This window comes from Paralichthys olivaceus, chromosome 6, assembly GCF_024713975.1.
Source record: "Paralichthys olivaceus isolate ysfri-2021 chromosome 6, ASM2471397v2, whole genome shotgun sequence".
In the NCBI taxonomy this organism is placed as follows: Eukaryota; Metazoa; Chordata; class Actinopteri; order Pleuronectiformes; family Paralichthyidae; genus Paralichthys; species Paralichthys olivaceus.
The window spans coordinates 12,898,828-12,910,958 of NC_091098.1; positions in this window are offsets into that span (position 1 = coordinate 12,898,828).

Genomic DNA, 12,131 nt, shown 5'->3' on the forward strand with positions numbered 1-12,131 from the left:
CTCTGTCATATTTGTTAACCACGCTTGAGCCTTTTACATCAAGAAAAAGCAGAAATGTAAATTTGTCTTTACTGATAATTGAGTGATGTACATCCAAAGGCCTGTAAGTTCTGAAACCATGTTCAGGCCAAAAACTTCAGATAAATCTTTGTGATTCATGAGCTACAGTTTAGAGTGCTGCAGTTCTTGTGTATACACTCCTTATACACCCAGTAGTGAATTTTCAGGAAGCATGACGAGGCAGGGGCTTTTACTTTTTTTTCAGCATTCTCTCTGGAAATGAGTAAGTGACACAGTTATGCATCAAACATGTGAAGATTTGTTTATTTCTGTGGGCAGATTTTCTGTTTCTTTTGGTTTCTGTTGTGGGAGTGCTACCTTTTTGAGTAGAATTTCCAATTCCATTTTGAATACATTAAAGAAGTTAAAGACACATTATCAACTTTTGTTTTATTGTTTTTTTCTTTTAATTGCTTGGTTTTAAAACAAATTATCTTTGCCTAATCCAACAGTACAGAATTATAAGAAAAGGTAAGGCAGGCAGAAAGAAGGAAAAGAAAGAACTCCATGGAGAAGGTAAGCTATGATTGTTAACAGTAATCTGATGTCAGTATATCCTCATGGTCCTATACATAAAGCGGGACCAGTAAAAGTATCTGAAAACTACCTAATACATTTGCAACACGAAAAACTTAGAGATATTTCTAAATGTTTTTGATTTTCTTTGTTTAACCTTATTTTCATGCATAGCTTTAAAATGTCTAAGTCACTGTTCTTGCATTATCACCAATGAAGCCATGTTGTTGCCTAAATCAGAAGGTTCATCCTATTTGTCCATCTCAGTCTCAGCTTTACGTTGTCAGACAGATTAGTCCATGCTGTTCTGTAATTACTAGCTACAGCTAACATGCCACCTATGCTTGGGAGCAATAATTCAAAACTGCAGGTGAGTTTTTCTGTGCATGTGTTTTGGCATAGATTCATAGTTTCATTCATTTTGTATTGCTTTATTTAAAATAAAATAGATGTGCAGTATTGCTGTATAATTACAGGTAACTTCAAATAATGTCTATCTAATTTTCCACCAATTTTAATATTGTTCTGGTCACGATGGACACCTCAGACACTGTCCTTTTTATTCCATGTAAAAAACTGGTGCCTATGTTACCCACAGCACAGCTCAACTCTCTACCATTCGGTTGGAGATTCAAGTATGTTATGCTAGTAGCTAATGTAACCTCAAGCCACCAGCCCATAATACATTTTTTTGTGTTCTTCACAATTATATTGCTAAGAAAATCAGTGGAATTCACCTTTAGCCCATCCAATAGTCATTGAGATAATTTGTTGGACTGATAGATTGCTTATCTCTCGACCTCAAACTTGGATTAATTTCAATTTATAGCAAAGTTTATGAATGTGTCTGAGCTGGTGCCTCATTCATGTTGAGAAATGATCCTCAGAATCTCAGCCTCAGTCATTTATTGTAATTTCTTGCAACGGTTGGGTAACTGATGATTTCTTGAGACTCCCAGCATTGATAGAGCAGCTAATCACAAACTGTGACGTCTGTTTTCCTATTACGCAGTTTTCTGAGCTCTTGCCGACAATGTCCCACTTAACATCCTCATCCTAAAAAAGCTGGGCTGAAAAAAATGGTTCTTCCTCATACACAGAATTAGGAATATTACCATATATTATCAGTTGTATGAATTTAATTTATCAAGGTCTAAATGATCAATAATGTTTCACATATTGATGAGGTGTATAAACTTCTCAGAGGTTCGATAGCACATCCCTTTGTAATCCATTAACCTCTCCCTGGAGTTCAGGCCAACCTTAGATTTATAGAGACGTACTGTAATAAATCCACTTGTACATCATTTAGTGTCTATGGGGATTTGCAGTGTATTCATGTTCAGAAAGCTGCGTCTATCCTTCTCTCATATTCACTTCCACATTTTAAGTCTCTTAACAGCCTCCACTGCAGTTTGCATACCTTCTGAGAAACCTTGTGCCTGTGTGAATCCACTTCCTGGGTGGAGTTGGTAGTTTAGCCAGTGCCTCTCAGTGTGGTAGTGTCATGAGGGATTGTTTGTCCAAAGCAACACCTTGGTTTTGACACCATTTGGCTCCCCGGTTGGGAGCCTTAACCTCATCAATCTTGCTGCTAAACGGAGAGCACTCAATAGGATAGTGTATCGACGCGCTCTGAACTCCATTGTTCACTAGAACTGAGCACTCAGCAGGTTAGAGGGCTGAGTGTCTCCTTGGATCAATGCAAGGGTTGTTAGCCCATAGCAGCTAGTCAGAGGGCTACACCATGGCTCTGTCTGCACCAGAGAAACATCATCTGTACACCTTTAAATTCCTCTTTTGGTCCTTTGGGGTTAATCCCTGTCCAGCTTTTGTTTTGCAGGATCATTTAAATCGTAGCGACACAGGTGAGGTTGCTCCACCAACATGGCTTCCAGACATCTCTTTGGGGAAATGTTGTAATAGATTTGCATGGTCATGGACAATGCAGGAAAAGGAGCCCTAAGGATGACATCCTCTTCCCTGTCAGATAAGATGCATGTTGCAGGCATCTGATTTCAAACATTCATGTGTGAGTAGACCTGTAGAACATCACAGGTTTCTCTACCCATCTGGAAGTATCCTACTTACTGTACTCTGCAGGAATCCTCACTTGAACTGATTTTTATCACCATTTGCAGTTAAACTAATAACCATGTTTCAAAATGTTCTCATCAAAGTCTTACAATTTAGTTTGTGCTGTTACTCTATGTTTCATGCATTTTTCAGCAGAGCAGCTCTATACATGGTAATGTAAGTCATTGGGGATTGCCATTAAATTTCATACAGACATTCATGTTCTTTTAGTAATATTCATAGTTTCCAAATGATGCATTCATGTTTTTTTGTTTTTTTTACTTTTTCTTCACAATATGACAGTTGTGACTTTTAGTGAAATGTCACAGTATTTACTATCAGGAGTGCTGTGAAATTGAGCAAATGCTTTCATGTTCTCCTGGTTTGATCAGGATAAAACGGTTTATACTTTCACTATCAGGTCAAGATCATCCAACACTTTGATTTGTAACCAAAGACCAAAAAACTAATGACATTTTAAATTTTTGGATGATATATGATAAATGTTACAGTTGCTTAACATGGACATGTTAGCCTTGCCATTAAGAGCCTGTTAGCATGTTAATGTTAGCATTTAGCTCAAAGCACTGCTGGGCAGTACAGCTTTGCTGAGCTAGCATAGCTGTGGTCTCGGTTTTGAAGATATTTTTCTTATATTATATTTACATTATAATTCAGCGGCCTATGCTTTTCTCTGAGTGATGCCTTTCCCCACTAGACTAGTGTTTCAGCAGTGAAAGTAAGGAAGCATGGGTCACCTCCAAAAGCTCTCCACGCCTGTCTCTCTAAAAGCAGCTCACCAGCTCTGAGTAGCCGCTGAACCCTGGCTCCTTCCTGGTGAAAATGAGAACATTTGACAAGCCAAGGTCACCAGGGGGGCTTTGCCTGTATAAGGCTTCAAACGCAGGGCCCCGCGAACACTGCAAAGTCATAAAGCACTTTGTCATCACTCGCTATATAAACTCTCAACAATCAAGTGGGATCACATTCCCTCCCTTCCACTCTGTGTGGCCTGTGTCACTTGATTTTCTCCTGGCGCTGTTTCAAATCCAAATGGAGTGCGTGAATACTGGAAGGCTGTCATGAGCAGGGCTGTGGAGCCTCTTTTGAACTTGAAGCGAAGCCTTTACTCACCTTAGTGGCAGGTGAGGGAAGGCGCTGGAGACAAGCAGGGGAAAAACTGTGGCAGACCGTAAGGAAAAAAAAAAACAGGGAAGTAGTCTCTGGCTGACAGTACTTATGAATGGCCCAATAATGAGCCATCGGGAGAATGGTGGCCAAGAGAACGTGAAGGAGGACGGGAGGTAGAAAAATGACCGCCCTTGTGCTGCGCTGGTAGAGAGCAGATAGGGTATTGTGAGGAGATTGGATTATCCAAGAGAAGACCTGTCAGCGTGCTGAGGGACCACGGCTTCAGGCGGCGCAGGGGCAACAGGTGCGGCACTCGCCAGCATTTGTGCAAATTAGACTAATCACAGGGCCTGACTGTGGAACACCTGAAGCATGCTAGCAGCCAGGTGGGCTGGGTAGGGGGATGGGGAAGGGAGGAGAAAATAAAAGGGGGTTAGAGAGTTGAGTGCTTTATGGCTTTTTGTATTCACAGTTGTCCTCACATTCTGTTTACTTTACTACAATATTTCACTTGGAACTTTTATAAAAACAAGACTTCATCTGAATCCAGCCATGGTAGCAAGTCTTAGACACAGTAGTGAACTAAATGCTAATGTAAACATGCTAACAATGACAGTGCCCACATGCTGATGTATAGCCGTTAGGGTTATTAAGTTCGCCTATTTGAGTTCACCCATTTTGCATGCGAACATTTTCATATTGGCACTAAACACAACATGCAGATACAACTGTAATGGGGATATGAAGATTTACATTTCATGGCAATCCATCAAACCGCTGTAAAGACATTTCACTCAATGCCCACAGATAATCAGATTCTGTTCTTCTCAAACTTTGCTAACAACAAAATTGTTTCTGTGTAACAGTTGCGGAGAAATTTAAAAATGTTTCCTGGGTATCTGATGAGCAACAGTCCATGAAGTCTTTGCCAAGCATATAAAAATAGTGTGGTAATAAGATGAGTAAATACGATAAATATGGATCATGAAACTTTATTTTATTTTTGTATAAATATTTTTTTTTTGTATTCAAGTTTAATGTTGATCACTTTTAGTTTTCCCAACCTAAAACCTAAACATGCAAAATGAGCTTTAGCTTTCTGACTCACTGCCTCCATTTTCAAACGTTCATCCAAGTCACATGTGAAATTTAATGGGTAAAGTTGGATGGTGGGGCCACACTTTGACTGACCTTGTCCTCCAAAATTGGCTTGGATTGTCACAGCGAAATACAATCCACATTTTCATGCCTGTAGCGAGGAGGAGAGCGAGTGAAAAAAGTAATCCCAAAATCCCTCGGTGGACACCCAATGTCTTGTTTTGGAGGGTCTGCGGTACTCGCGAATTCTTCTGGTAACACAAACCCACACTGAATGATGGACATTTTCTATTATTAGCATCGGCAGAATCTTCCCAACCTTTGCTTCTTCCATGCTACAAATATCACATTGCTGATGTATTCCATATTAAATTACTGAGTTTTAACTGAGCGGGGGCTGTGCAGTGTCTGTTATCAACAACCATAATGTGGAAGATTAGCGCACACATGATGCCCACCTGTTGCCCAGCTCTGTTTTATGAAGGTCACAGCTGTGATACTGAAACCGGTCTTTTTAAAGGCTCGCGTGATGTTCATGGGCTGCTGGTGATATTTAAGTCATTCAACAGAAATAAAGCAGAATGTTAACACACATTTAACTTTAAATGTATTTCAACAGTTCTGCCGCAAAACAAACTCCTATATTTGATTCTGTTACATTTCTACCAAGTATTTTTATGAACTCTTAAAAACAAGACTCCAGCACATGCTGTCCTGCAAATGCCACAGTTGTCACATTTCTGTTCGACCTGAGCTATTTCAAGTTTGCCCTCTCTCCCACCCAGTGTCACCTTCAAAGGAGCTCTGACATTATTGCGTCTTTCGTCTCTTTCACAGTAAAAACAGTCAGCAAATTCCAAAAGAAGGTCAAAAGAAATGTTTTCATTCCATGCTGTCTCACAGTGGGTGATTATTAATTAACCGCAGCTAACTAGATTTGACAATCATTCACAATCTGCACAGTTATTTTGTCACTTAGTTATGAAAGGCAATTTTGTGGCTGATAAGTGGTACTTTAATACAAGAAAAAAGATCATTTGAAAACAGCTTGAAATGTATCAATAATTTCAGTTCATGAATTTCATAGATTATTATAAAGATGCTGATGTTTTCATTGAGGGAGTGAGTAAGTTTAAACCATTAGATTGATCATGTAATATTTGTAATTTGTACAATATTTATTTTACAAATCAGGCAGCTTCTTTATTTCAGTAACTGTCCGCTCTCTGATGGGGCAGCATTCCAGCACTGACCTGCATTCATTTAACAGAAAAAGGCATTTAGGTTTTGCTTCCACATTCGTGACCAATAATATAAGAGTAATTTATTAAAGCAGATTTATACAAGTGTGTGAGTTAGCCCTTTGCACATTCAGTAAATACAATTTTTGTACAAACACACAAACCACTTGAAGCTGCTTCAGCAGAATAATTATAATTTTTCTTCTCCACAGAAATTACAGTTGAAAGGCTTCCACAGCATTAACATAAGAATGAGTCACACGGCGCTGGTTTTACAGCTCTGTCAAACGCTGTCCGTCGTATGTTCCAGTCGTTGCCGCCGCGCAGAAACACCATGTTGAACCATTCCAGCTTATTGTCAGCCAATATGGCAGGCTTTTTCCCTGAAAGAAAATGATCCCGTTCCCCTCGGACTCACGTCAAATCAAGCAAATTTACAGCTTAGCACTTAAGAACTTCTCTGTTTGCCAAGAAATGGCAGCAGCAGCAGGCCTCACTCGCCAGTTAGTGGTGCTGCTCTGTGGCAATTGAAGTGGAATGAGAATGACTGGCTTCTTAGGGCGCTGGGCTGTTAGATGTTTTTGCTTTTGGATCAGGTTTATAAAGTGATGAAACACTCCCACTCGACTCCGGAGACCTCTGGTCCAATTCTGAAGCAAACTACTTGAAGGGTAATGGCCACGTGGCTGCGAGCCATACTGGATCAACCGTTTTGTACACTTGTTTCTGGACGCCGTCTTGCTACTAGTTGTTTGTTCTGCTGGCAATGTCGTGTTTAACCCTGGGGATGACTAATCTGTGGCGATGGGCAAACTCGAGGCAGAGTAAAACAAATAGAACACAATGTTTGGTATTTCTCGGTAAACATTTATGTAACGGGGTTGACAGGAGGCTCATTTTTCACAAGCTGTTTAAAGGGCCTCAACACTAATCTTTCTACTGGATTCTGTTTGTGTTTGTAAGATGACAACTGTGTGTTTACCAAATAACATCTGTTGTGTTACATTACAGCCCCTGCTTTTTTTTCTTTTTTTTGAAAATGTGTTCCCTTTAAACAGAGCTCATGGAAATACAGGAGCTATGTACTGTATGTTCCCAACTCAGCACAGTAACCACGTTTGTGTTTTGGGCGTGACTGCAACATCTGAGGTCCGTCCGTGTGTGTGTGTTTATTTTTTCTACGTTTTGTATATGCGGAAGACGCACATCTTTTAAAATTAGGGATCTCTCATGGCCAAAGCACCAGCATGACCGAGAAATACAAAAAATATATGTGTATTATACAGTATGTAAGATAAATGACTCCATTCAAGTGTGTAAAAATAATGACTGAAAAGCTGTCACCTTAACTAACCCTCAACACTTTCATATCATATAAAATTACAGAGATTAATATTTGCTGTTACAGATTTTCATGTTTCTCTAAGTTGCAGTGAATCTGTTTCTGCTCTCGGTCAATCCTTACCCTCTAACAAACTCTGACCTCTGTGCACGTATGGAAAAACAAAATTGAAATGAAGCTTTATCAGAGGAAAGGAATCAACCTCCTTCATTCCGCACCTAGGTGATCAGCAGTTTCCCGCACGGTGTGCTCAACTCCGTGTCTATGTGAACAGGCCAGAGTTTAATCCAGTTTTTCAGGTTTTTGAAGTTAATAACCACACCATTGTTTGTTTTCACTAACTGAATGTACCAGCAAAACTGTGAGAAGAATGCTTTGTTATCTTTATGTCCTAACAGAAAAAAAGAAACGTGTTGAAAGACAAAGATTTCTAGATACACCGCCCTCTAAAGAATGTGAGATGTGTTTATGGAAAAAGAAGAAAAAAAAAAAAGTTACCCAACCAGAAACAAAACACAGGTGTTGCACAAGAGAATAATATCTGATTCAAACCTGCTGAGCATATAGAGACGTGGAGCAGTGCATCATGTTGGCTCTTTAAAAGGTAATTACATATTCATTAATGCATGAAATCATGGAGGAAAATGAAGCTAGTACTCTGACCAACGGTTGCTATGTTGAGGAGCTCAACAACAACCTAAATGTCTTAGTGTGGTTGGATTTAAAAGTGGAACAAATCAAACAGATGGAAATCTCTCGTTTCTGCAGATCTTTGCGGAGCAGCTTCAGTGTTTGATGTGTGAAACTATCTCATGTTACAACTCAGACTTTCCTCTGGAGTGCAGGTTTTAATAGTGATTCCTCCCTGAACATGGAAATCCATGTTATTCTGGTTATTGTACTCAGAAAGTTTTCTTTTTTCATTCAGTATTTAGTCTCAAATCTAAAATGTTCCAGAACATGGGTCCTAGTCAAAATAATAGCTTTGTTTTTTATGTACAGCTCCCGTCTGTTATAGTCTTGAGATGACTGCGCACGTCACGCTGTGAACCCTAATCACAGATGCTAAGATTATCAGACCCCACTCACACACATTCAAGAAGAACAGAGGCATATCTAAACAGAGCCACACAAGGCAAAGCTGCATGTTCCTATGGCCCTGCATCCAATAAGGTCTTGTTAATGGTAAATTGGATGAGTGTGTGTCCAATTCTCCATTTCCTCAGAGGTGTCTTAACAGCAACAGCTGCTACCAATGGCAAAGCAGCTTTTTTCACACAGCCCCCTTTTCCGCCTTGTGACCGAGGTCTTTCCAAAATAAGCCCATACACATGCAAAAATAGATAAATGAACATCTATTGCAAAGGGCAGCGGATTTAAAGAGAGGTCTACCCGGGGCAGAGTGCTGAAAGACACGGGGGAAACATCTCATCCAAAAGTGTGAACTATAAATGGGCCAATGAAGCAGTAAAATGAGCAGTGCGGCCATGTCATATGTACTCATGCTACATGATATACTGTACACCTGTGAGGCGGCCTATCAACAACAAGCTGCTCTGATGATACAAAGGCAGATGATTCATTTTATGCAAAGGCTCTCTATTTGTGGCTGGTGCCTCATTTTGTGTTGTTGAGCTGCACAGTCAGGATGAGGCTCGGTTATGAAGCTTCTTGCGACGTTTTTGACAATCGTGACCTGCAGACAGAGAGATGTTTGCAACATTCTGTTTATATGTAGTCATAAAAAGACTTATTGAACATATACCAACCATCTTAAGCATTTTTCAGTTAGGATCCTCTAATTATTTTTTAAAGTGATACATGTTGTGAACAATAGATTTATGAAAAACACATTTTTCTTTTGCTCTTTCTACTTTTCATTATATTCCTATGGGATTGATTGTGGAGATCAGAGTTGGTTGTATGAGGTTGTTAAACACAGTGAATTGACATTATAGCACTTTATCTAGTAAATGTGGGTTTGATCACCCTGAACTATGGCTTTAGGCTAAGAAGAGGCACCTTATTTGTTTAACTGTGGAAAATGTGTCGGAACCTTCCGAAAAATCCAAGTTAGTTGTCATAACAACTTTAATGTTGATATGAACTGTCGTTATTAGTTAAAATTAGTAATTAGCTATTATCACCAACATCTAGTTCATCTTTGAATCTAAGTAAACATTTCTACCAAATTTGAAGAAATTCCCTCAAGCTGATCTCAAGATTTCACATTCAAGAAAAACAAAGTTCTTAACTGGAAGTCTACGTCTGTACCGGATCTTCACTTTCAGTGTCGTACTGTAAACAAGCAGATTTTTCACAATAAAATAACAAAAATACACCTCAACAGTATTAGCATTAAAATAAATTGGATTATTTACACATATTTGGTGTGGCAACCATGACCTTGACCTTTGACCACCAAATTCTAATCAGTTCATCCTTGAGCTGAGGCATTCTTGAGATAATGCGTTCACGAGAATGGGACGGACGGACAGCCCAAAAAACATAATACCGCTCACCAGTGGCTGTCGCAGACGCATAAAAATGAGATAAAATGAAATTTTTGTTTTACATTGAACATCTATAGCTCTAAAGCAACATTAAATCTACAGAAAGTTGCAAACATAAAACTGACATATTATCATCTTTTGATATAATAGTTGGAAAATTACAAGTCCAACATTTATTGAGTCGCACTAGCGATAAAAATGAGCCGTGTTTGTGTTAACCGATAAATCACTTTCCTTAAAGTTTTGTTTTGGTCTCTGCCAACAACAATAGAAAATATATTTCTATCTAGCTGCTAAATGCGCCACTTTGTTCACCAGCTTCTGTAGTTTCTGAGAACAACTGCTTATTGTGGGCAAACATAACGTTGTAGAGCTGTGGGACTAAACTAAATCAGTTCAATTGCAGCTGAAAAACCAGCTGGTAAGGTGATAATTCTAAAGCAGACTGCTTTCAGATACATTACGTTATTACAGGACCCATTGTTATTGTAACAAATGTTGTTCGTATAGTATTTTTAATATAACTGACTCTACTCATTGTTATATTAGTGGAATGATTTCTACTTCAATAACCATTTTAAGGACCTTATGTAGGATTTATGCAATCTAGTGACATAAATGTACCAATATGTATTTATGTATCTAGCTTTTCACAAGTGTATAATCACTTGAAAATAAGAATTCTTGTGGGTTTTTCAACTTTAAAGACTTTTTGTCATCCCAATGAGGAGTGGCTCCTCGACCATGTTCCTCTGCCGTCTTTTTACAGGAGCCCAGAATGTACGAACCAAACTCTGGCTGTGTAGAAGGGGAGGGTGATGTTCAGGTGGTTGGTGATCTGCAACTTCACAGTTAGATGTCACTAAATCCTACACACTGAACCTTTAATGTATCAAAAGAGCCTAGAGTTGTGTGCAGAGAAGAATCAGTAAGACTGAGGGAGTAGACAGACCAAGGGGTGAAGTCTGTTTCAGAGATATCTGCCTGGAAGCCGTTTTTACTGACAGTGGACTGAAGTGACGTCAGGCCCTGACACAGAGCGCTGGAGTCCCCCCCCCCGCTGTAAAGTACGTAGAGTCCATACAGACTTAGCCAATCAGCTTTGTGCTGATTGACTTGCTGATGTGGAGCAGTGTTTTAGTTGGCACGACAACTGTGTCATGAAATATGTTCAGAATGTAGTGACAATGAGGACAGACACACTGTAGTTGTACACGTAACCACCTTTCTCTGATGACTTTGTTCCACCCACATTTGTGGCTCATTATAAATAGAAATGTAAAGTGTACGAGAGGACATGTTTATACAAATCTGTGCAAATTTATTGTCATTGTCACGCATCAGCACCTGAATGTTGTCATGCATCAGCACCTTTATGTATAATGTATCTTTAAATTGCACATCCTCATGTCTCAAAACTTCTTTTAAATACATTGTAGATATATAAAGTTTGGCATGTTTAAACATCTCATATTTGTCTTCACACAACTGATATTCCTCATTTGTCAGTTATTACATGCACACTGATAATGTAAGATGTGCATTTATTTTGAAATACATGTTTATGATCTTGGCACACTGATTTTTGGCTCATAGTCCTAAAGCTGAGATCTCGGCTTTTTTGTCACTTGTACTAAAATGTTCCAGCATTTCATTTCTGACTTCTCTGACATTCAATTTGTTTTTATTTCTCTGCCTCTGTTTTTTTAAAACTTTTTTTGTTGTAGCAGTAACTGACTGTCCTCACAGGTATTATTATAGTTTCATCTCATCTTTTATGATAACACTTGCTGGCACATTTTCTCTCTGAGCTTTTCCAGCTCTCCCTCTCTGGCTATTACTGCGAGTTCGGGAACAGGCAGGCGGTGGCTGAGACCAGGGCGGGCAAATCTCCATAAATCCTTCCACAGTGGCTACCCTCCTCAGACTCCACTGTACAATATCTGTCTTCATCTAGGAGTGCACAGGCCCAGCCACCTGCTTTTCCTCCGTTCACCCCCCTCCCTCCACGCTTTGTGAACTTAATAAAAGCTGCCATTAAGCAGCGCTTCATCTGTTTGGGCCCTAATCTGCCTTATAGGCATCATGTGACCACATATGCAGTGCACACCTGTCGTATGTGTTCCCAGCCGCGCCTGTTGCCTCTCCACGCTG